This window comes from Patagioenas fasciata, chromosome 7 (assembly GCF_037038585.1).
Source record: "Patagioenas fasciata isolate bPatFas1 chromosome 7, bPatFas1.hap1, whole genome shotgun sequence".
Classification (NCBI taxonomy): Eukaryota; Metazoa; Chordata; class Aves; order Columbiformes; family Columbidae; genus Patagioenas; species Patagioenas fasciata.
In genome coordinates this window covers 39,567,501-39,594,145 of record NC_092526.1, presented here as the reverse complement: position 1 = coordinate 39,594,145, position 26,645 = coordinate 39,567,501, and the positions used below count along the sequence as shown (strand labels likewise).

The 26,645-nt window shown below is 44.6% G+C and overlaps 1 long non-coding RNA gene across 1 annotated transcript in view; it reads left to right on the top strand.

Annotated features, from left to right (window-relative positions):
* Positions 1-26,645, top strand: part of LOC139828376 (uncharacterized) — a 45,970-nt gene that overhangs the window by 18,915 nt on the left and 410 nt on the right. Inside the window, exons 2-3 of the long non-coding RNA XR_011739893.1 lie at positions 16,902-17,034; positions 20,338-20,498. This is a non-coding gene — a long non-coding RNA (uncharacterized lncRNA). The remainder of the gene's footprint in view (positions 1-16,901; positions 17,035-20,337; positions 20,499-26,645) is intronic.

Sequence of the window (26,645 nt, the reverse complement as noted above, 5' to 3'; positions counted from 1 at the left end):
CCTCCCCTGGGCAGCCTGATCCAGGCTATGGCACCCTTACTGGGAAGAGGTTTCTTCTCAAATTTAAGTGGAACCTCTTGTGGTCCAGTTTGAACCCATTACCCCTTGTCCTATCACTGGTTGTCACCGAGAAGAGCCTGGCTCCATCCTCCTGACACTCACCCTTTATGTATCTGTAAACATTAATGAGGTCACCCCTCAGTCTCCTCTTCTCCAGCTCCAGAGCCCCAGCTCCCTCAGCCTTTCCTCACACGGGAGATGCTCCACTCCCTTCAGCATCTTGGTGGCTGCGCTGGACTCTCTCCAGCAGTTCCCTGTCCTTCTGGAACTGAGGGGCCACAACTGGACACAATATTGCAGGTGTGGTCTCCCCAAGGCAGAGCAGAGGGGCAGGAGAACCTCTCTGACCTACTGACCACCCCCTTCTAACCCACCCCAGGTACCATTGGCCTTCCTGGCCACAAGTGCCCAGTGCTGGCTCATGGTCACCCTGCTGTCCCCAGGACCCCCAGGTTCCTTTCCCCTACGCTGCTCTCTAATAGGTCATTCCTCAACTTATACTGGAACCTGGGGTTGTTCCTGCCCAGATTCAAGACTCTACACTTGCCCTTATATTTAATTAAATTTTTCCCTGCCCAACACTCCAGCCTGTCCAGGTCTCTGTATGGCAGCACAGCCTCTGGCGTGTCAGCCACTCCTCCCAGCTTGGTGTCATCAGCAAACTTGCTGACAGTCACTCTATTCCCTTATGCAAGTCATCGATGCATGTATTGAATAATACAGCCCCAGCACTGACCCCTGAGGCACTGCACTAGATCCAGGCCTCCAGCTGGACTTCGCCCCATTGACCACGACTCTCTGGCTTCTTCCCTTCAGCCATTTCGCAGCCCACCTCACTACCTGATTGTCCAGCCCACACTCCCTCAGTTTAGCTGTAAGGATGCTGTGGGAGACTGTGTCAAATGCCTTACTGAAGTCAAGATAGACCACATCCACTACTTTGCCATCATCTATCCACCTCGTTATGTCCTCATCAAAGGCTCCGAGGTTGGTTAGGCATGACTTCCCCTTGGTGAAACCATATTGACTGCCACGTTTACATAGAAGCTACTTGCTCATGAGCATGCATCATTTGTAATCTATGCTTTGCATGCAGTGCTGATTCTGTGAAATATAGCATGGATACACTGTGAAGAAATGTTGACTCTTGAAGTATTTTATAAATCTAATGTAACAGTTGAATTCTCAGTTGTCTGGAAAACCTTCTTCCGGTAAGTGCACTGAATTCCCTACTAAGATGTTATTCATTACTTAGTATACTCGCTCAGGCACACAATGCATATCCATAAGTCACTACATGCAAAATACTCATTTGGACAAAATCTCTTCTGGAATAAGACCCTTTAGGATAGAATGATAACACACTAAGAGTTCATGCTAGATAGTTTTGAATTCTTATGCTTTTTTTTTTATAGTTCATAACTGTACTGTATTCTACTATTGATGAGATACTCTAATCTTAATAGATTTCTTAGTGAGGATTTGTGTTTTATTAGTAGCACATAACCACAAATCAAAAAAAACTGGGAACCTTGGAGTTGGGGGTCATCAATCACTTAGATAACGACTTGTTATTGCCAGTGACCCTGTAAGTACAGATGTTAACATTAAACGTCCTCCATCGCATATGCTCCATGACACACTCTCTGGTAGCATTTAATGTACTCTACACTGGCTGACTGGGATGTAACATCCAAGTTAATTTGCAAACTTTCACATTTTCTGGCACATTTCAAAGTCCATCCAGACACTTTAGCTGGGTTATGGTGCCAATGGATTGTGGCCTTTGCTCCCCAGGAAACCCAGCTTAGCTTCTGCCGCACTCACCTCCTGCTGCGGGCTGTATGAGCTGTGCCCAGCGGCCAGGAACACAGAAACTGGGTCTTGGTTTGCCTGATGGAAAGCTTGGGCTGAAATGTTTTGTGGTGGTCACACAGTTCTATTGTCTTTCCACGTTTCAGCAACAAAATGGAAGAGTGTTCTCAAAGGCCCTGTCCCCCAACAGGCAGGCAGGGTGCACATCTTCCCCCCCACAATCCCAGCAAAAAGTACCAGGAATGAATTTATTAGTTCTTAACGCAGTTGGTCTTCCGCTTTCTGACATTTGATATGAAAAACACCTCCAAGTGTGATCAGTGCTTGATCTGCTGCCTGGGAGGGGTTGTAGTTTGGGGGGAGCCTAAGGGACACTTTATGAGCTGTTAAGTAACTCATTAACTAGCACATTGCATACATGACAGGAGAGACCCAGGTAGGCTGGGGTGTCTTCTGATACAGTGTGCCATGGTTTAAAGATGCAGCAAATAAATGTTCACCTGATGGTACAACAAGCACTCCTTTCTCCTCCTAAAGACAGTGTGTCTTTTTAAATGGCAGAGGCACGCTTTACCTCTGCTGCTGGACCTTTCCTAGGAAAAACACCTATTTGTCCTATTGCTGACATTAATGCTAGATAAAGCTTTCTGCGGAAGCAGAAAATGTGCAAGAGAATTGTGTAAGAGAATTGGATTGTTCTTTTACTACAACACTCTTTTTTATTATTGTTTGTTTTGTTTGTTTGTTTGTTTGTTTGTTTTTTTAGCCTTGATGGTTAGGTCTGAACATAAAAGTTAATTCTGTCAGTCGGTGGCGGTTCATACCTTTACCCTGGAGTTTCTGGCTCAGCTGCAGAACATGTCACAGCTGTACTTCTACACCCCCCTGTTCCTGCTATCTCAGCACCTTTCAGGTGTGGCTATGGTGTACGGAAGTACTATTACACATAGGTTTTATTTACAGAGAAACTGAGGTACGGGGCACCTGAGGATATTTCCATGCTACACCTGAAGGGAAGAGCACAAGTGTACATATGTACCCTTGTTAACTATAGCTTCTTGGCATGCTTAACAGTGTGACAGCACATGGGAACACCGACAGCAGTGGGGGGACCTGGATACAGATTATTTGCTGTCCAAGGCTGTGTCCCCTGTTTTGGAGCTGTTACTTACCTTGCAAGGCCTCTTGATAGCACACTCTGCCATCTTCCATCAAGAGGGCTGACAGAAGTGTCCGTAGCATCTCCTTTAAGTCTCTCTTTTTACATTTGCCAAATTGAGGAGCTCTTGCTGCTCTTCTGCACAGGCCAGCCCATCCCAATGGCACAGGAATAACCACAAGGTCAAAATCATAGAGAAACAGCACCCGTTTGTGCCAGGAACAGACACTTCATGTTCTCAGTAGCAAAAGATTGTGAACGCTTTTAGGGAAATTCTTGATTAGAATGGTGTTGCTAATGGAGAAAATGGGCCATATGCGGTTTTGAGGCAGGGAATTAACTCAAATACCAGTTGTTTTGAGGCTTTTGATTATTTCTGACTTCATAAGAAAACATAAAAATTGGGATAATAGCATTATAAGTGTCAAGCCTTGCTTCCTTGTGGATTGTCATGATTAGTAGGAAGTGCAGATAGAAGGGAAAATAATGAGTAATGCCATTTCATGGTCTGCGTAGACCATTGCAGACCAATTCTCTTGATAAACTGACATCCTGACTGCACCCACGAGCGGCAGGGATTCCCTCCTTGACGTCCCTACTGCTTGTGGGTGACTTTGTGACGTTTTCAAAAGGGTCTAAAAGTAGCACAGAGGTGTTTGTGCAGTGAAACGTAAACCAGAAGGCATGCTTTCCATTCTTCTCCTGAATGAAATTTCACTAGAGACAAAAGAAAGTAGGATTTGGAAAAATCTGGAAGGCAGGTGTCAGTCTTCAGTGTGGCCAAAGCAGATCTGGCGTTCTCAAACCATTGTGTATGTGCAGTTTGGTCAGAAATCCCCTCGAGGGGACTGGGTTTGTGGGGTCTTAGCATAGCTACAGTCCTTTGGTGAAGCAAGAGGAGAAAAGCTGCTGAAATTACCCCGCAAATATAAGGAAACTAATTACATCTTATTTTTTTAACTTACTTTGAGTCCTAGGTTTCCTAATGAAGGTAAAATATTTTATAATGCATACTGTATGCAATATACAGAAATTACAGTTATAAGGCAAAGCTATTTATTTTTACATCGTAATGTCCAAAACCATTCGAAGTTGGTAATATCAACATTCTTAAGCCTACCTATTGGTAGACTAAAATTCAGACGCACTAAACCAGAGCCTCAAAAATTATGAGACTTTAGAGTTAAAAGCCAAGTGCACTGGGCTTCTGTTTAAGCACTCCTCCCCTCCACAACTGGGACAGCTTACAGTGTGTGGTTTAACCAAGTGCAGGTTAGAATTCTCTCACATTGAACTGGCTCACGGGTGGTGCTGTAAGATGCTTGACAAATACTGCAAAACTCTTGCTAAATATTTTGGCAAGACTCCCAGTTGCATCCAGCTGATTGATGTGCATCAGCTTTAGGGGTATTCTGGAAAAGGGGGCAGTGGAAGAGTGTGAATGAAGTAGGAAGAACAGAGTTTGTTCCTTTGGAATTTTTATTGCTGATTTTTCTCCCACATTGATTTGGTTTTGTTGTGATGGGAAACAGCTGAGGCTGGAAGGGACCTCTTGAGACCATCTAGTCCAAGCTTCACATGCAAAGCAGGGTCAGTTTGAGCATTTCTCATGGGGAAAATGAGGCTGGTTACACCAGGCAGTGCATGCGGGTTTGAGCGAAGGACGAAAATGCACTTGGCATTTCAGAAAATTAATTGCTTGAAGTCAACTAATAGGCGAGGAAGAGGAAGAAAGTGTGACAGGCTCTTAAGAAAGAGGGTGGTTGGCTTCAATGACTGCTCCTCAAGTGTTTACTCTAAACATGCTTTTAGTGCCTCTGATCAAACACCTTTACATGTCTGTCTACCAGTAAGGCTGGAAACAGATAGAAAGTGCCAGAAGTATTTTGCTGGGCTAAATAATGACAATGGATATCTATGTACTTTAGATATATATAGATATACATACTTTGTATAGTTAAATATATGTGAATGTATGTGACGCGTGCAACACGGAGATCACCAACTTGTTCAGCAGGTAGAAGGGAACAGTAATATCTTCAGGGACAGACTGACAGACTGGGGCAAAATAGGAAAAAATTGCTGTGGACTATCTCCTAGTCAGGAGCAAGAAGCTGGAGGTGTCCCAGCAATTCCAGTGCCCAGCGCTGAGCTTGGGCTGTTGCTGGTGAGGAGCCAGCGTTCCTGGCTGGCAGGAAGTCTAAGTGTTTAAAAACTCATTCGTAATTGAAGTGAAAAATGAAAATCTCAGCATCTTATGTGAAGCAAATCCAGGGAAATGTTGATTATTTCCCTAGGAATTGTTCTATTAGATTTAATTTTAAATGTAATAGTCATATTAAATATGAAATGCATGGCCACGAAGGGTCAATGTAAATATTTACTGTAGCATTAACTATATGATATGATTGCAATGGAATGTTTGGACTAATTTCCCCATTACAGTTCTATCATAATCGACATGTTTCCCCAAACATTTTGATTTGCACAAAATGATACTGATCTTTTTCAAGAAAAACTGGTTTTAGCGTTTTTCCAGGCAGCTGTGACATGAAGGGTGGAAGTCAGGCCGACCTTGTCCTGCCCAGCATCCTGCAAACCACTCTGCTCTTGGGTCGCTCTTCCAGGGGAAAGTCTTTGAGAATAATTTTCCGATTCTGCAAAGAGGCAAAGCCTCTCCTGCTGCTTTTGCTGTCTGTGTGTGGTGGAATAAACATCTCTTGGGCCAGTTCTCATTTGCAAGCGAGGGCAATTACCCGTGGCACAGGTGTGTTGTCCTCTGAAAGATTTTATTTCTCTCAAATGTGGACAAGTCTGCAAATAATTTGAGGCACTGCTATTTTATAGGCTTACACCCTACCGAGGATAATTACTGAGCTTTTTTCTTCACCTTACTGTATCTTTGTTTTATTCACCAGAGGAAAACTCCCACTTATGCTCCTCCCATTTGCCACATAAAAACTCTCTTTGAAGTGGGAATACAAGTCACAATAAGTTTATTGTTAAAGCAAATTAGCACTGAATGAGAACACAGTGTATGTTTATGAGCCAATACATTTTGGAGAACGAGCCATTAAATTCCAGTAGTTTGGCTCCTGTCTTGGTGGTTCAGGGCTGGCTTGTGTAAGGGTTTGATAAGAATCCGTGAGAGAATGAATTGACCGTCTCCTGCAAACACAACACTTTTTTTGACCTTTCTACCTCCAAAATACAGAACCTTTAGGGATGTGTTTCCTTTCGTTGCAGGCTGCATCTGCAGATGATTGGAAACACACCTACAAGTCCCAGGATGTTCGCATCCGAAGTCTCGGAACTTCAGTTCTACAACAAACTCTTTGAAGTTCATTCTCATCTTTGCAAATGACTGATGGAAATGACTGAGCGTCTGAAACTTGTTAGGAACCTAATCCAAGGACTCCTGTTTAGCTTAGTGGCTTTTGGATCAGGCCCTTGCAGCGAGCTCTCTTTGAATAAGGGACATTTGTTTTCCCTGTCAGTTTTGCTCCATTATTGGTTGGTAGGAATCTGAATTGGTCAGACAAAATGTAGTGAAACTTTTTCTCTTCCTACATGTGTTGAAATAAAGTGGCAGCCCACCATAAAGTGGGGTCTAAAACAAGGCAAAAATAACAAGAAATCTGTGGACTTCAAAATTCCGAAGGAAATAGCAACCCTTGAAATGTGGACTGGACTCCAGAGCTAGTTTACACACCTGGCCGGTTTTTGGGTCCTGAGGCTCATCCTGTTGATGAATATAGCAGCAAGTTTGCCTGGCTGGAGGACAGAGGATTGCTAGCTCCATGCCTTCTGGCCCACAGTCCCCTTGGTTTGGACTGGCTTTAGATTTACTGTGGGCGCAGAGCACTCAGTAGAGCTGCTTAAGGGAGAATCCCCTTACCACAGGGTATTCCTGTATTGCCCAACTTCCCGGTGATCTCTGCAGGGCACTTGAACAGGTTCTCAGTGCCTGGCTCAGAAGGGAGAAAGGCTTGGGTTTGCTGACCTGCCTTAGTGTCTCGGCACAAAGCAAAACCAGATGTGGCCCACACGGCCGCATCCTAAAACGGCCTTGTGTGCATCTGAGGTGAAAGCTTAGGAAAAGATTGTCAACTTTACCACTTTTCTTTCCATGGGTTGTTTGGAGCTGACACAGAAAAACTGGAGAGTTTATGTTTTCTCCTGGTTTAGTCTCTCTGAACTCTTTATTTGTGCAACCTCTTTTGGAATGGCCGTTGCACATAGGATGGAATAAACCTGGCTTTGCCCATCAGATCTCTGGCTGGTGTGAAAGAGCGGTGTGAGCTGATTTCCTCTGGGCTGTGACGGTTCCTCGGGGCTGCAGACACCCGTGGCACCTGGCAGGCGTTGCTGCAGCCCTCAGGTTGCTCTGGTCAGCACTGGGAGGCTGATGCAGTGAAATATTTCATGCTCTAGGAACTGAAGGGCTAAATGCAATCCACTTGGGAGCACAAGGCCAAGTAAAGCATTAACACTGGAGTTAAGCCAAATGAATTCAGGAATAACTAATATTGTTGACTTTGCTTGCACAAAATGTCACTTTCTTTGAGCTTTTATTCTCTCCCCCAAGAGTGGGTTTAAGAGCAAACACAAATATTAGTCATCTTTCTCCTATTAATTATTGTTAAAGATTTAAGGGATCATAGACTTTGAAGTTAATGCCCCATTCAATGTGGGAAAAGGCAAAACTGTGCATCCCCAGTGGTGTTGTTCTTTCTGGCTGGCTGGCTGATCACAGACTGAGTGTCCTGCCTTGTGACATCACTGCACGTTGCTTGACTTTGGGGCGGCAATTGCGAGATGAAACAGGTTTCAGACGAAGAGAGCGCTAGTGAGCACGCCTGCGTATGTGCATCATGCACGTACGTACTCGTGAACGTATAGATGAACAAACGCAGTATCAAATGCCATGAATAGTTTGGGGTATGATTGTTGAAATATATTGTGTTATATCCATATAGCTGTACCTGTATCAAAAAAACTGCTTTGTGCTTCTGAAAGCATTGATAACATAGAGGTGGACGCTTTTCCTGCAGTAATGATTCAAACTTACAAGCTTGAATTTATGAATGGATTTTTTTCCCATTCTGTCTAGAAAAAAGGAAGGAAAAGGAAGGACAATATTTTGAAAGAGCGGTTTCTTTTTTTTTTTTTTTCAAACTAGATGGTTTTTCTGAAAGGGTTAAAACCAAACTTTTTTTGAAAATCAGGAGCAGACCTTCTTAAGAATCGTGTTTATTGTAAAATTTATTTTCTTAGTATTTCTGCTCAGCCACTGAACCCCAAACTCTTGTTTCCGCAGCTCCATTTGTAGTAAAAGCCAGGGAAATTGCTGCCTGGAAGTGGGATTTGCCCCTGTGTTGCCCACCTGCCCTAATTACCACCCTCCAGGGCACTACAGGGGGTTTGGGGCTCCACCTGCCTTAAAGTTGCTTGAGTATTGTGAGAAGGAGAGGGAAGGCACTGACTCTGTAGCCTGCTCTGATGTTGCTGTACGTGAGAGTCCCTGATGCAAGAAGTCCTTCCCTCTACTGAAAAAAATCTTTAAAAAAGTGTGGTTCGAATCCTGTTTTGTGCAGCAATGTTTGTAAGAATTAAACCGCACTTCTCGCTCCTTTCTGAACTCCTCTGCCTGTTCTGTGACAGCAGCAGGCTTGGAAGTGACTGCTGATTGTGACAGGTGAAAGCCACGAACACGGAGGGGCTGGGAGGAAAATGGCATCGCAATCTGCCATCCGCCCCGGGAAGCAGAAGGGCCGTGGTGCTGTGCCAGCGCCTCCTCCATGCTCACTGTTTAGGGGCGAAGCGGGAGCTGGACTCTCCCGGTATTGCCGCTGAGCTTTAGCACGGTTCAGAAATCAGCTCTTTTAGCCAAGGAGAGAAGTTCCTGGAGGCAGCGAGGGTTCAGCAGCAGGAGCCCAGCGCCTGGCGGTGAGCAGGATGAGGCAACGCTGCAGAGAACCACTTGGCACGGGCAGGTGGGCCAGACAGCAGGAGTGCGGCACCATTTGCTCCACGCCTTGGCAGTAATGAGACACCTATTGGAATTCTGCACACTCTTTAAAGACCTTCTGTGCGGAAAATTGTTACGTTTACCGTAATCCTTTGCAAGTGAAAAACCAAACTGGAATCTTCCCTGCTGTACTTATTTGTGGGCTTCCTAGGAGGCTTTTGGAGGCTTTTGCGAGTCCCGTTGCTTTCTGGATGGAGGTGCTGAGAGGTAGACAGCTACTGCAAGCGATGCACAAACCGGAGAGTGTTGTGCACGAGGCGGGTAGGGTTCAGTGTAAAGGGCTGTTATTTGACTTGACAGTCAGGGTTGGGTTTTTCCAAGTGGTTTCCCTCTGTGTCTGCATGCTCTTAGCAGCACTGTTGCCACACATGCAGGACAGAGCTAACATGCCACGGATGGACACACATAAAACCTGAAAGGCAGAGGAATTATTCTTTTTGTTGGGGGGGCATTGGGTGCCCTGCCACTTAGCCGAGAACAAGCATAGCATCCTTTGTAGTATTGGAACCACAAGGCAGTATGAGAAATGTATAGTCTTGTGCATGGAATGGTAGGGGGATGGAAAAATGTCTTGTAAAGTGTAATAACACCTAGGTTTTATAATCCTGCCCAGCTCAGGCTTGACAATTCTTCTGATAGCCCAAATACTATAAATTTAGTTGAAGATAACAGAACAGATGGGAAAAACATATGGTTTGTAGGTAGTGTGTGGTGGCTGATATTTGTGGTACATTAGGGGAATTTATTTTATTCTCTGTCTTTCCCTGTGGAACTTTTTTGATACTTTCTTGAGTTCTTTGTGCCTTCAGGTGAGCTTAGGGCTTTGCAAGTGTCTGCTAACTTGGCTTTGTTGAACCAAATTATCTGTTGCTTTGTCAGTCTCCTTTAGAGTTTGTATTTGTTACCGTTAAGCTCCAGTTTGAGCCAGTAGAAGGTGGGTCACTTAAAGCCTGGTCACTTATTCCATCTGTCCCATCAGTATCTATGGAGAGCTTGAACGGACAAGTGATACTATACGGAGACTTGTCTTTGCTCAGCTGCTTTACCAGTCCTCCACATGAACTGCTTCCCTTTGGTTTTGTTTAGAGAAAACCTGCCCGTTCTGCGGGGGGCTGCTGGAAAAGCACCAGAACATTAACCCCTGATTTACTTGTCAGTCTCCTCCCCAACAAATTTGCATGTTGTGTCTGAGCCAGTTCCAATGCTCAGCTTTTTGTGTGATGGGAAAGCTAGGCAAGTCAGACTGGGTTTAGAGCATAGTTACACAAATGCTTCAAGTGTTTGCTTACGGATACCTGAGAAAAGGTGCGTAAGAATACCAGTCGTGGTTACAGCACAGATTTATGTTTAAGGGAAAAGGACTTTGGAGAAATGTACATGAGGCAACACATTTGCTCACAACTTTTAGACTCTTGAGAAGAACCCTCTTTTCCTTTGGAAAGGCCATTTGACAGCTGGTCTTGCCATGTGACTGTAGTTTGAAGGGCAGGAGCACATCTTTGCCACAGTAAATGGACAGGATAAAGTCCATCTTGTGATAAAGGATGAGATCAGGCTTGAACCAAACTCAGCCTCAACTGTCCCACTTTGGTGAATTCATCTGAAAACAATTTGTAGGCTTTTGACCTCAGCTTGAGCCAAGGCTCCTCCATATTATCTCTGGCTCCTAGAGATGTGGAATATGCAAACACCCTGATGAAATGAACGCTGCAAACATTTTCTGTTTTGTAAACACAGTAAATATGTTGCCCTGTGGAATAGGTGGCATGAAATGCACAGCACCAAGCTTTTCTTGATGAGAAGCCAGATGAACCATGAGTAACCCACCACAAGAAGCAACAGAGAGTTGAGGTCAATTTAGCTGAGACAGGTTTGGGTTGATGTCCATGCTGCTGAGAGCTGGATAACAAATAGCTATATTTTAATCCAAACTGTGGAAAATTGAGCGCAAGATTACTGCTTTATCTGTGTGTGGAAGGATGCACTGCAAATTCATGGAATCCAAGGATGCAATCCTGGTGTGCCTATAAGCAGTGTGTGCTTGATGCAAAGATCTGACCGAACCAACGGGATCATTTCTGGGCTCCCACTGACAAAGATGGGGTTTAGATTTGACTCGTGGAATTGACTGGGACAAAGTCACGGGTGTAGATTTGTATTTCATGAGCAATGGTCAGGTTCAGCTGGCAAGTCACTGGGAGTTGTCACTGTAAGGACAGCTCAAAGGCCAAGGGAAATTGTGGGAAAAGGATCATCTTGGCAATGCAATTTGGGACTACCGGAATTTGAAGACTATCACAACGTGCAAATGCTGATCAATGAAGATCCTTAACTCTGGCATCTCCCCCTTGAGGCCAGACTTTAAAATTACAAAACTCTTAGGATCCAAAGAAAACTGTTCAGTGCTCTAAAGACCCAATACTGCAGTTGGAACAAAAGGGCTTGTGACTCCTATGGGAACTGGGTAACCTTGCCGTTGTGTCTGCGGCTTTTCACTAGTGTCTCTTCATACCGGCACGAGCAGAAATGGGATCCAGAACTCGGAAAGGCGAAGGCTGACCAACTAACTGCTGTTCCGGGGGGACGTGCGTGGTACTGTGCTGCTCAGCCTGTCTCTGCAGGCCCACGGGAGATGCTGTGGCTGGGGACAGGTGACTGTCCCTGGGAGCTCTGCAGATGGTTCTGGCTTCTTTGCTTGAGTGGAGAACACTTCTGCTCTGACACACGGCCTTTGTAAAATCACGATGTGTTTACAAAGTGATTTTTCACACCTAGAATACATTTGTAGGAAGGGAACACTCTATGGGTCAGAATGTTTAAAAAAACGTTATTGAGTTTCTGATGGTATATTATGTATATATTCCAGCTTAGAAATGTTTCTTTTGGAAGGATGCAGGACATAGAACTATTTGCTTGGTCTTTAAATGAGGTGTTTTTTCAGCTGTAATTGCGTCTTTTATTCTTAAACTTACCCTTTTAATTATAAGAATATGACAAGCTTTTGCATTCCTAAACTCTGACCTATTTATTGTGATTGGTTGTGTTTGATGTCTTTTCTCCGTTCTATTCTCTTTCCTGAGTTCCTAACTTTCAGGTGGCCAAAATTATTTGTTTGCTACTAATAGCTTTTCGACCTGCTTGCCACACCTAGTTAGTGGTTCAGTAATGCAATAATTTAAAATTAACCAGAACCTGATTCTGCTTTGGCTGATGCTGACTCTGAGCGGCTGTAGCTCCGACAGGAAGAAGGGAATAGGTCTCAATCTATAAACATTATCCCTCTGAAATAACTCGGCAGTGACTTCTTTTAACCTCGGTGCTGAAATTTGCTTTGCAAAATGTATTTTACGTTGGCTAGGGCATTTAAGGAGCCTGTTGGCTTCATGCATGGCTGTGGATTCCAGAGCCCTTGGTTCTGGGGGTGTTTTGTAGCAAATGTCCCCAGGACTGCAGCCATCCCCAGTGTCCCTGATGTGCCTTGACTGGGTCCAGCCTCTCCCTGCAATCCCTCATGCAGCTGACACCTCACAGAGCTGAAGACTTGGAGGCCAGTTTGCTTGTTCCTTCCTTGGATGTGGTGACTGTGATTAGCTATTAAAGGGGCTCCATTGTAAGAGAAATGTGAGCTAGTGAATGGAAAGAAAATGTTGACTTTCAATTCCATAGCACTTATAATTTGTTCAAGACCAAAAATGTCACTTATTACTAAAGACTTGTGCTTTTGCTGGTTTTTGTATTGTTGCAAAGGCAGTCTAATTATGTGTCTGTTTGGGTTTATTTATACTGCTTTTACATGGGCCTTTCTTCTCCCTGCCGTTTACAGAAGGGAAGGGCCAGGAGAATCTGGTGGCAGAGTGGGGCTGTCCCTGTTTGCGAGGAGGTGGCACATGGGACAGCCTGTGCTGCCCACAGGTGCCCTGACAGCAGCTGTTCTCTCCAGATTAGCAGGAGCATGTGCCTTATTTGCTGTCAAACCCATCCTGCCTTCATTTTGGGCCGAGATGTATTTTCCTCCCAATATTTACTTCTGCTCATAAATTTATCCTGTGGTTCGAATTCAGCCAAGGGGAGGGGGAAAAGACCTCCAAGAAAAGGAGAAGAGAAGCTTACAGAGGTGTGGGGGAAATGGTGTTGATGGCTGGCACTTGGGGTAGGTGGAAATGAGGCGGGCAAAGCAAATTGTACAACAAGGTTTTCATCGGCCTTATGCGGAATTTGTGGCATTTGAAGCAATGTTTGGAGAAGGATCCCTGGTCACGCTGAGGCACAGGGTAAACTCAGCGAGGCCATCCTGGTGTTCTCGTGGTATTAGCACAGAGAAGCAGAGTTCCCCTCCTCCTCTGGATTTCTCTGTAAAAGTGAGTCTAAACAGAGTGTTTCTGTCCACCCTCAGTAAAATGAAGGCATAATAAATAAGTCAATAAAATATGTCTTGAGGAGGAAGTAGAGCAGCCGCTTTGTGTACGTACATGCCAACGCCCAGAGCGCTCTCGTAAAACAGAAGCAGCAGCTCTTCTCCCAGTCTCTTCCTGGTGTACGTGTGGCATCGATCTGCACCGCATTTCTGCTCATACAGAGCCCGAGAACAGCTCAAGCAAAGAGCCAAATGCTCTTGAAAGTGAAGAGGCAGCAGGAGGGTGACATCTGGTTTGAAGAAGGAAGAAGTATGAGTAAATATTTGAGGGGAACAACCGTTTGAGTCTTGCCATGCAAGGCCCCAGTCTGTAGGGTTTTGCTGAGGCCAGAAGGATGAAGCCCTGTGTTTGTCATCAGGACTGGGTACACATGGTTCTGTGGATTTTGTACTTTTACAACTGCTCTGTGATAATGTAAGAGAAAAAATAATCCTTTATAGTCCCTGATTATCGGGTTACAGTTTATTAGAGATATAGATGCCAGCAATTTAAATGACTCTGTATTAGGTTGTCCTTGAAAAAACCAGAATTTGTAACTAAAAGGACAGTGCCAGGAGATCCCTATGAAACAATAATGCCATATTAATTGGAGTGAGCATTTATATTTAGAAATATTATGTCATTGAGTACTTTTAAGCAAAGTATACGTGCAGTGGTTATCTTCCCGTATGGACAAAAATATTTTATTGCTAGCTATTATGAACTCCACAATCTCTAGGCAGAGATTATAATGGACTAGATACAGGGCACTATCAATAATCTTAGTTAACATTTCAGTTCTATTACCTTACTACACTGATAGCATTCATTGTAGACTGAGTGTCAATCAACAGAATACCACAAGAATAACTGGACAACATTTGCCTGTATGAAGAATTATCCTACAGGGCCGTATATCACACTGATTTCTGAAGGAATTACTCTTCATATTGCAGTTTGTTGCTGCTGTTTCACTGTGCAAATGCTTTTAAAGCTAGAAGGTTACAGGAGGACGCTTGCATGAAGCTGTGTCGAATGCCGGCTGTAGTGGCTTGTCTGTCCTTGGTTGTCTTCCAGATCTCTGGGGTTGGGCTCCACCTGTGCCAAAGAAGTGTGTCGTCTAGTGGTTCCCATCCTTTCCAGAGCCAAGCCTCGTGTTGGAGCCCTGGCAGTGTCCCATGCTTCCTTGGATCGAGCTCCAACTGGATCGGGGCTCGGAGTCCTGGTTTGCTGCTTGCTCATGTATGCGTGCACCTGCTTCTGGATGTGAAGTGTTAGCAAGTACGGTTTGGCATGTTCATGCAAAATCTGTCAGAGCAGGTTGCCCACCTGAAATGGGTTTCTTAAATGTATGGCAACCACATTTCTGCTGTGATTTCTGTGATTCTGGAAACCCTGTTGCAGTTCAGAAGGGAGAGGTGGTGCTGTCTCTGGCTCTCTTCCTTCAGACTGGTAGCTGGGCTGGTTTGTAAGCTGCATCCTCTGCACCCTGACTCCATTCATGAATGTGCACTAGAATAGCCTGGGGCTTCTGTGCTCTTGCCGCTGTCCTCAGAGGTGTCCTGGGGGAAACCTCTGTCCCCCACATCCCTGTGAAGGCAGAACGGTTTATTTGGTGAGCAGCTGCAGCGCAAGGTGTTGGTTGGAAGCTTTCCTCTGCACAGCGAGGTTGAACTCTGGCTTGTGGCACCAGTGATGTGGAGCTGGGCTTTTAGCAGAACAATGCAAATCTGAGCTCCCATTTTCACTCTAGTGTCCAAAGGAGTGCAAAAGATACTGCCACGCAAATCAGGAGTGTTCGGATTTCCTTCACACTTGTTTTATTAGCGTTGTTTTGCTTTGCCAAATTCTAGCTTGAGTTGGAACCACATTGCAGAAAGGCAAATTATGTTTTGTTGCTTTAGCCCCAAAAAGTACACAAAGCACTGGAGCTTTCCAAAGCCACATCAAAGGTGAACATACCCTCTGCTGCAGACATGTCTGTCAAAAAGGAGAAGAATTGCTGCTGCATGGAAAGATACTTAACCTGCCCGCTAATGTAGCAAATTACTTCTGCCCCTTCTGGTTTGGAAAAGACACTTGAAAATTAAACTGCATGGTCTGGGGAAAATGCAGAGCAAACTGAGGTGGCAAACAGCTCCACAGAGAATATCAGAGCAAAAGGATGGAAGAGAGACAATAAATGTTCTGAAGTGATGTATTTGGTGGCAGTGTCTTCAAATCTGCAATACAAGAGGATTCCCTCACCAGAGAACTTGCTCTGCTGCTGCTGGTGCTTACTGTCCATGGGCAGGGACCAGCCGGGGAGGCCTTCCAAGTGCTGCACAAAGCAGGAACTTGTTTAGCCTAAAATCTGTCCCTCTCAATTACTGTCAGGCTGAGAACTGGACTTTGCTCAGTTTGTACAGCGAGCCTCAGGCTCCCGTACATTCCTTTGATCTGCATGGATCCCTGAGGATCTCTTAACTTGTGAGCTGCGCTCTGCAGCCTGTTCCACACAACGGGAAATTGCGTCTTACTGACGGCTCTTGCTGCAAAGCTCCCTTCCCTCTGCCAGCAGCAACCCGAGTCACACTCACAGCACCTGGTGCTTCCCTGAAAGGTGCCTTCCCAACACGGTAACTACAACTAACGACACACTGCAAATGCCATCAATGAAACCATGTCATCTATTTACATTAAAAATGTATATTATTACTTTCTAAAATCTGTTTTCTCTCTGAAATCATCAGTTGAGGGCTGTGGCATTTCCTGCGAACGATGACCAGCTGGGGTTCATAGCCATTCATTGTACCAGAGCTTATCATCTCAGCAGAGCTTTTACTTTTTTCCCTAGGAAATTTCCTGTCTTTAGGTCTGTATTGCTTAAATGATACTACCACCTTAAATGTCGGCTGGCAGACAGGGATGCTCTTCTGGCTTACTTCGTTTTGTGTGTGAGCAGGGTGGGAAATACTCTGTCAGTTTTGTTTCTCATGGAAAATACCCTTTTCACAACATAGATTTGCTTGTTTTTAGGGAATGCTGGCTTTGGGGAGATCTAGTTTAAAGGTTGTTGGGGTTTTTTTGTTTGGTTGGTTTTTTAGTTAGTTTAAAGCTTAGAGCCGAAAGCTTCCATTTGTTTTTCTGTGTGGGAGCTACCAGTTATTTTGATGGTTCCCCCACCTCCCAGTTTTGCAACAGGAAAATATGTTGTAAAAATGGGTGGGGAAAGGGGAGATTAGCAATGCAGCTGAAACATGCATTTTCTTTTTTGTTTGGCCCATTTTTCCTAGGGGAACAGCATTCTGTTCCTCTGGGGGAGCGTGAGCATCCCTTGGTGCCTCTGGGGACTGTGATGGCTGACAGGTGCTCTGGGAAACTCTGATGGGCCAAGCAGGAGAATGAGCAGCTCATAGATTGAACTGCTGTGTAATGAAACGTTTTTGCTTTTTCTCAACAGAGTTACCTCGATGCCACTTAATCCCCTGGTGCTTCCTGTTCAACCTGCAAACTAAAAGTGATTTCTGTATACCACTGTAGCAAAGTACATGTTGAATATTGACGTTTTACTCAGGACTGAAACTGCTTTTCAGGTAAGAGAAGAGCCCGGGTTTAGACGATGGAGTGTTTGGGTTTAGCGTCTTAGTTCCACTGTTGAGGATTTACAGTGCTGTAAATCTGGACTAACATCATGTAAATCCATAGTAATGTAACTATATTTATTTCCCTCCATGGAGCTGTCTAGGTTTACACCACTGAGAATAAGAGCAGTATTTGGCCCTTTAATATCTATCTCCAGATAATAAAAGGCATATGAGGGTTTCACTAAATATTTGGCAAACCTATTAAAACAAGCCCAAGAAACTACGCAGGACATAGATTAATTTCCTCCACCAGCATCTGGGTTCAGCTTTATAATTAGCAGCAGATCTCCTAGTGATATGTCAAACAAAGATGTTTATGTCAAATAGCTATTTCTTAGAAGAAAAAAAAAAAAAGAGTGAGGGGGGCTTAAATTAATCGAATACCATGAAATCAGTCCACATTGCTAGCCTGGGTGATAAGCACTTACTGCCAGAGGTTACTGCTAGCAACATGTTCAGTTGAGGCATTGCAGGGGCGCCGGGAACTTCACTCTTTCTAACCTCTCTTCATGGCTGCTCTTCCCACTTGGAACTTCTTTTGATCTCTCGACACGTGAATCACACTTGTTCACTTGGACTCACTTAGGCTTTGGCTTTAAATCAGCTCTGCATGTCGGAGTGCACCTCAGCCAAGGGACAGGCAGTGCTGGGGAGCATTGGGACAGAGCATCCCCAACCAGCAGCCACAGCCCTGAGGAGTCTCTGCAGCCCCTGGGCTGCTCTGGAGCTGTGGACAAAGTTCCTGCTGCTAATTCCAACTCAGGACATTCTATGATTGTGTGATTCTGTGCCATGGGCCCAAGCCTGACAGTGTTCAAGAAGAGACTGGACAATGTCCTCAGACACATGGTGTGACCTATGGGGTTGTCCTGTGCAGGGACAGGAGTTGGACTTGATGATCCTTGTGGGTCCCTTCCAACTCAGGACGTTCTCTTCTATAATTTGAAACCTGGATATCCCAGTCGCTGTCAGGGAGCTGGGGAGGGGGAAAAGAATAAATGATTCAGACCTCTAAAGAAGTTTGAGTTGAACTCTGCTGCTAGAACAGATACAGATCTATGTGTGGGCTGGAGAAAGGAAACACCCGTCTTCCTGAGAGCAGTCGCTCTGTAACAAAAACGGAACTGCAAAGAGTTAATTTAATGTGGAAGAATTCTATGAATTTCTGGAAATACCAAATGAAATTACTGTACAAAGTGATCAAGAGTAGTCCAAAGACAGATTTGGCAACTCTTCTAGACTATTTTACCACAAAATGACCTTGGGCTTATAGCTGTGTTACACTGTTTGAACCTTCAGTTGGTGTGCTGGGGGCTGTACCCTGCCAGTGACAAAGGGTGCTCACACTCCTTTCCAACCTAGAAATATTAGACATCATCAAAAGTTCAATATACCAGTCTGATGATAATATATCTGTTGCCTGTGCTGCAAACTTCCCAGCTAGCATTCCAGGATTATTTGTCAGGCAGTAATTAGAATGATGCATTTTAAATCTTCTGAAATGATGCCAGGAAGAGAATTGCTTTCCATTTTGAACAGTGTTAGTGGTACAGCTGGAAATGCTGCCTAATGAAAATACTTTTAAACATCTCTTGGTCTGTTTTTGGTCCCAACCTGCCCAAGGAACACAGGCAACCTCTTCTGTTCACCTTGCTGGGTTGCAGAAGAATTACTTAACAAACTGTCAATGCTGATTACACACGTGGAAGATTCCAGGTTTTAATGCCATTGAACCATCCTGTAAAGCGCTCAAAACGGTACAAAAGTAACAAACACTCAAAATATTTGGGGGGATTTTAATCTGTGCCCAGAGAGAGGGACCCTGTCTCTGCGCATTTGCAGGGTAAAGGGGAAAGGTGGCTCTCCTGCGTTCTCTTTTTTGCAGCACAAGGTGAGCCTCAGTTTAGCAGCTGGCATGCAACTTCATTCCTTCTGCTTTCTTTTCCTCTAGTTTTCTCTCTGTAGTGCAAAAATAGTATCAGTAACACATTTATATCCTGCAAGAAAGGTAACATGTGGACAATGTTGCAAAACTCCAGGTGGGAGCTGTGGCTGTTGTACAGAAATGACATATGTAAAAGTTACCAAATATACACAGAAGCTTTGAAGGAGAAAGGTGTGATTTCAGAGAAAATTATCTCATGCTTCCTGAGACAAATGAGAAACCAGGTTGTTTGCCCCTCTTGAGAGCTTTCATGGTGCTGGATTACTTGTGGTTAGCCCTGGAAGTCCTTACATGAGGTGAAGGACACCTTGCCTGTGTTTGGCTCTTCTTTGTAGGAACAGATAATGCTCTGTACCTGAGTGCAAGCAAAGATTAAGATTAGGTCTAGTGGTGGCACAGGAGAGAGCCCGTGGGAGGACAGACCTCTCTGGAGGCTTTCCATGCTCCCAGTCCCCAGCATGGCTCTGAGCATCTCCTCTTCCCCTCCTTGTGATCCAGGAGCCCCTGTCCTCCCACCTGTGTGGCCCAGCAAGCACACAGCTGAGCCTCCTAGTCCCTCTGAACTCTTGCCTTCAATATCTGGGGCACAAAGGACAAGGAGTGACCAAGGCTGTGTGACATGCTGCATCATTCTAGCACAGCTGCAGCCCGCCACCTTTTGCTGCAGAGCTTCCTTGCAGGCAGGGGCAGCTTCATTAGACAACAAGGAGCTTGGCTTCCACCTTCCTGCAGCGACATGGCAGTCAAAAGCCTGCAGATCCTACCCACAGCGAGCCTTGTCTCTTCATTGCATCCCTCAGCAGAGCCTGGGCTTGGAGCCGTGGATCCAGAGGTATGTCTGGGTCAGGACAGGGCGGTTAATACCAGTTCATTTATAAGTTGGTTGTGTGCAGAATTACATATGGGAGAGTCGGTAGCTCTGCAGATTGTGAACATTGCTCTATCACTTCTGAGCTGCTCAACGTGCTTGGACTGAGGCCCCTAAGAAAAATCATCATCTCCTTTCTCAGTTTCTGATGAGCTGGACAGACCAGAGTATGCCCAGAGCTGCTCTCTGCTGATTGACAGCAGCAGCACTTTGGAGCTGGGCTGATGAGAGAATGCAAATACTTTTGTGAAGAGCATCTTTGTTATTGTGGAAAATTGACGTTTTAATGAAAGTGATTTAGACTGTAGGAAATTTTAAGTATTTTTTTAAATGCACAGATAAAATGTTTCATCCTAAACCAGAAATATTCCATTTGAAGCTGCTGTCCTGTCTACTGCCTGCGAACTGCAGCTGTGTTTCCATTCTCTTCTGTCCATAGGACTTGGTGGTTGGGCTCTACTTTCCCTGTTGCTCTGCAGCTGTGATGAGCTCCTCTTTTTCCCTCTTTCACGGGCACTTCTGTATGATGAAGTATGAAACCTGGCAGCTAACCCACAGAGGAAGGTGTGATATCCAAATCCCAGTGGCCCTGCTGCTCTGGTAAGAATGAAAAAATTCTGTCTCTTTTAGTCTTGCACCCACCAAATCTGGAAAAAAAAAAAATAAATCAGTAAAAATCTCCAGAAGAGAAGAATGTGGTTGAAAAGGAGGAACCATGATAAGTATACAGACGCAGTGATACAGGTTGTCCATCTGTTGACTCCTGTTCCATCAGTGGCTCCCTGGTAGTGTTCATCACTTATCTGTCATTCAGCAGAGAACCCCCCACTTTCACAAACCGTGAATTTCAGGCTTGCAGCAGGAACCGGTGAATCTTCTCTTCAGCAGGAACAAGGCCCAGCCCTGAACTCGTTCCACTCGGCCAGAGACTCTCCAAAAGTTGTGATCTTTTCAGCACAGATTTTATCTTCTTTCAGCTCATTCTGTGTATAGACATTGGAGCATAAGCTAGCTCCTTAAATAAAAATCAAAGCAAAGCACTTGACTTCAGAAGAATGGGAGAACTGAAAGAAAGAGGAAAAAGAAAAAAAAAACACAAGGGTACTTAGGTAGTGGTTGAACAGATGCCGTGGGTTGTTATAGCAACTTGAGTTCTAAAAACAGGAGAGAATACCCACATGCTGCCACATCTACTGAAGAACCCACACTCCAGATTTCAAAATTCAGGCACTGAGGAAACACCTATTTCCTATTATTAAAACAAAAAGCCCACAACCAAAACCAGTGCTTAAAGCATCCTTAGAAAAGCCCATATACATTATCGTGTGAAAGAGAAGAGCTCTTTAAGAGGCTTTGAAAAGCCTCGTGCTATCATTTGTTTATGATATTTAAAGCAGTGTGTGCATGCCTGTGTGTGATGCGGATTGCAACTCGCAAAGAGAACTTGAAAGCCTTCCAGCTTAAACGTAAGCGCTTCGACAAAGAGCTTGTGGGGGGAATAACTGGCAGCAGCAGATACCAAGGTGACAGTGAGCAGTTGTAACATCAAACCTGAAACACTTAGCTGTTTTGTGTACTTGTGTGAGAAATGATGACTCCTCTGACAGTGTCTGTCTCTGTCAGTGGAGGGAAAAGGCACTGATTAGTAGTAAATTGTCCTGGTTTTGTTAAAAACAAGTTTCTCTTTTAGTGAATTTGCCTGTCAGCTAAAGCCTTCATGTTAGCTGCATTTTCCTGGAGAACCCAACACATGTTTTGGTTAAACCTAGCAATGGAATGCAAACTTATTGATAAGCACGGATGGACATCTCACGAGAGGGGCAACGAGAAACTGATGACCGAGAGACTGACCAATGGTGTATAACATTCCATTCACGTGAATACTTCATATAAAAGTGGGAGATCACGAGGATCTCGCCCCTTTTCCTTCCCTTCTGCTTATGGCCAACATTAGGAGAGGACCTTACTGGTCGTCCCTGTGAACTGAGGGCAGTGACAGACTGAATCCAGCTCCGGTTGGCTGCAGAGTCTAATCCAGGACTTTGGGTGCCGGCTCTGCAGTTGCTGGGACTTTCAAGATTGGTTTTGTATATTTTGTATTATTTTCTCTATTCTTATTAGTAGCATTAGTAAAACATCTTTAACTTTTCCAACTCTCTTCTCTCTGTCCTTCTTTCCCTCCCGATCGCCTGTTCTGAGTGGGAAGGGGGGAGAGGGAGGGGCAAAAAGGGGGAAGTGGGAGGAGAGGAGGTGAACAATACATCTGCTGGGGTTTGATTGTCACCCCGCAATCTTAACCCTCGACATAAATCTAGGAGATAAAGCTTCAGGCAGGGGTAATGGAAAGTTTTTGTAGCAGAATACCACGTTATATGGGAAAATGTGTAAATCACACCCTGTGTTCTGGCAAAAGCATGCTTACTGTGGCCTAGGGAAACAAATAGGCATCTTTCTCTTGACTCACCTGAGCACTGGATCAGACCGCATACTTGCACATGAAATATTGCTTGTTTTGGGATCTTGATCTGTTCCAGTTTTATCTGAGTAACTTGTGTGGGAGTGTAACAGCCTGAGATGCTCCTCTGGAAAAGGCAAGGGACTTGAGATGCCAGATTTGGTTTTTATTCCATAATTGTGTTTTGTGGGGTTATTTTGTGTCAGACTGTTTGCACTGAAAGTCACCTGTGAATTCCTGCCCTGGGTAACCCGTCCTCCAGCTGGCTTCACGTAGCCCAAGTGGAGCAGCTCGTAGCACCATGCAGTGCTTAAATAACGACCAGCTGCTGCGAAAGGGCCAAAGTGAGCATAGGACTGCCCTTGATGTTCGGAGAGAAGAGTCTGGACAGGCAGAGTTTTTTCCAACAGAAAGAATCACAGAATGTTGGGGATTGGAAGGGACCTGGATGAGAAGGGGGGTGGTCAGTAGGTCAGAGAGGTTCTCTTGCCCCTTTCCTCTGCCCTGGTGAGACCATACCTAGAATATTGTGTCCAGTTGTGGCCCCTCAGTTCCAGAAGGACAGGGAACTGCTGGAGAGAGTCCAGCGCAGCCACCAAGATGCTGAAGGGAGTGGAGCATCTCCCGTGTGAGGAAAGGCTGAGGGAGCTGGGGCTCTGGAGCTGGAGAAGAGGAGACTGAGGGGGGACTCATTCATGGGGATCAATATGGAAAGGGGGAGTGTCAGGAGGATGGAGTCAGGCTCTTCTTGGTGACAACCAGTGATAGGACAAGGGGTAATGGGTTCAAACTGGAACATGGGAGGTTCCACTTAAATATGAGAAGAAACTTGTTTGGGGTGAGGGTGGCAGAGCCTGGCCCAGGCTGCCCAGGGAGGTTGTGGAGTCTCCTTCTCTGCAGACATTCAAACCCGCCTGGACACCTTCCTGTGGAACCTCAGCTGGGTGTTCCTGCTCCGGCGGGGGGATTGCACTGGATGAGCTTTCTAGGTCCCTTCCAACCCCTGACAGTCTGTGAAAAAACCTTCACAGAGCGCGGCTGTATTTGTGGCAAGGATGACAAGTCACAAAATCAATGGCTTTGCCTCTGATTGTTTTTTTTTCTCTGAGTCCTAATACTAATATTTTACTGTATTGTATTTTACTGGGTTTTTTTAATGGGGTATCCCCCTTTCCCTGAAGGAGCTCTGACCCCACTGCCCCAAGCACTCTGTGAGCTGAGGGCTGGTACAGCCAGGTGATGGAGCTGCGCAAACCTGCAAAGGCTGTTTGGCTGCATGAGGAAGAGTCCACAGCTCCTACACCAGGCCCAAAAGTCACTCCTCAACATCTCTGCACTTTTCTCTTCTACCTCTATACTTGTCCTTCCTAGAGGGATCATTTTCAGCAAAAGCCAGCTCATGCCAGCTGGTTCTTTGTACTCATCTTCCAAAAATAGTGCATCTGGTCAGAATTTTTCTTCTCCTCTCCCTTTCATTCAAATATGCCTGAAAGACATTGCCCAAACATATCTCCAGTAGTAATAACATTTAATGATACATCTTCAGACAGAAAAGAATACGAAAGCTATTAAACCCAGAGGTGAATATTTTCTGAGTTACGAGCGTGAGAAAATTGAGTTATAGGTAGAATGTGAATGGTTTTGCAATCTTCATAGCAGGTGCTAAAACTGGGCTGCTAGAATAATTATTTATTTCTCTGAAAGAATAACCTTGGATTTTAAAAGCAATCCTAGAAGGAGTGTAGAAGAGTATGTTTTCGTCTGTGAATAAGTTACGCAGGAGTTTCTGGAGATGGAGTGTGAAGGAGAGGTAATGGTGTTAGCGGAGGGAGGAGGTATGGTTTTAAAAATTATTATTACAAAAGTCCCAACAACAGAAAAATCAAATTAAGCATTAGGTTTTTTTTTTTTTATTTATTTATTGGTGTATGCCCCACCACTATCGGAGGAGCAGGCCACGGTACAACCTCACATACAGATCTAACATTGGAATGTTGTGGAACAGCTGTCAGATTTAATTTTGAGAGACTGGAGACAAAATAGGTTTTCAGAGAGATTTCTCCCAGCACACTGGCACTAGCACCGCGTCAGACGTGCTGAGAGCTGCTCGCAGCTTCTGCAGAGTCCGCACGTGGAAATCACCATCTAGTGCTTGGATTCTATAATGGATTTGTCAGAGAAGCTTTTCTGAATGGCCACGTCTGTCACACTGGATGAGAAACACGGGCTTGTTCTTCCTCTCTGCAGAATTCAGGATGAACCATCCATAGTTTCTGTCCCGAGATTTCCTTTAGAGAGTCTCACTGAGGCTGAGGAATAACGTGGGAAGGGGATTTATCTGCTTCGGAACCAAAGAGACCCAGCTCCTATTTCACATCTGGTAGAGGCAAGAAGATTCAGTTGTTGATTTTCAACTGGGAGATGGGGTGATCTTCATTCTTGTATTGGGTGGTAGAGTGGGGAAGGAATTAAAGACCAGATTTTGTCCTTGAGCGTACTAAAAACGCTTCTGAGCCTTCTTTGAAAATAATTCCTGGCACAGTCAGCTTTAAACCTAAGTTTGACTTTTTTTTTCCTCTCCTTGTACCAAACATGATTAGAACATAGTATGGATTAATTGCTCTGCCAAATGTCATTCCTATAAATCAAATCTGTTTTCTGACATATGAGTGAGTGTCTGAATACTCCAAAGCCATTAAAAATATCTGCATAATTTTAAAACCTGCTAAATGTTGTTGTTTTCTCTCTCTCTCTCTCTTTTCATTCTTGGTACAGTATGGTATTTTACTCTGATGATGAGAAGTTGAATGGCAAGTTTCAGTCAAATGCTTTTTTTTTTTTTTCCTTTTCCCAATCCAATCCTAAAATCTTGACAATGGCACTTACAGTGGAAATGCCACCAACTGTAAATTTACACAGGGACAAAACTTGGCATCCTTAATCAGCTCTTCTTTAGGCATAACTCGTGGGATCTTTGCCCACATTCTCTCTGCAGGAATGGGTGTTATCCCACTACTGAATTATTTGTGTGTTAGCGCTTCAGGTATATAATAGGACAAAATCTCCAGCACTCATCCTGCTTGTCTGGGCCGTGTTTCCTCTGAAAATAAGTGCCCGCAGTAATAACGACCGCCCCACCATCCAATGAGCTGTGTCGCGCAACCAGAGCTGGTGAAAAATTACCCGGTCATCTTCTAACAGTTCTCATCTTGATTTAGAGGAGGGGGTTTTTTATAATCATCTTGGACCTGCAGTCCTGTGCTTTGCCACAAAGGCAGAGAAAAAAGGTCTCAAACCACTTCAGGAAAGGGCCAATCTGCTGAAGGAAAAAAGGTCCATTTCTCCTGGCAGCAGAAACGTCCTGTGTCTGAGATGGGCTCTCCAGGCTTCCCCTGGCACCTTCTCCTTCAAGCCACGTGTTCCTGCTGCTCGATACCAGCAGCACATCTGGGACAGCTGTGGGTATTTTAAATCTTGGGCCTCCAGTTCTTCAGATCAAGCTCAGATAATTGATTTCTAGTCTTCCATCTGCACTGCTCTAGGATTTTGTTGCATTTTGTCTCTTTGCCCCTCTTCGGTTAGTTTATTCCAAAGATCTATCTCAAAGGAAAATGCTGCTTCAAAACTAAAAGCAGAAACTTTTGGTATTTCCAGTATTTTTCTCCTTTTCTCACAAAGTCGCTCAAATGGACTAAATTCTCAAGCACTTTTAGTCATCCTAATTTATTTTGTTAGAAGAATCATTTCCCATTATATTTCTCAAACTATTTCTCATTGGTATAATTTCAAATAATAACCACTCAGCATCAAGGGGGTTGCCATGCTGCTATCCAATGGAAAGGGACACAGGGTGTAATATAAATCTGTTCAAATTTCTTGAGTATTGCGTTGCTAAACATGATGCTATGATATGGAAAATGAGGTTCCGGCCCTTTTACCATCTGCGTCAAGTTATTTCTCTGAACTGAAGCAGCATGCTGGGAAATTGTGTTTCTCTATTTCAGAATTTGACTAAACCTGAGTCTGTTGACACCAAGATCTAAGCAAAAGGCAGAGGGAACTAGAGATGACTGAGTGAGCAAGTAATTTTGTGTGTCTACTAATGCTACAAGACAGCGTGAAAGAGTCAAAATAGTTCTTTAATGGCAAACATACCCCTATCTCCCCCTTCTCAGCAGTGGGTTCCACCTTTGAAGATCCACTTCTGCTAGTTCTAAACCTGAGAAGGGAACAAAACTGTTTCAAGAGGCTACAAGGTCTGCTAAGATTAATGTGATGGGCCTGAAAGAACC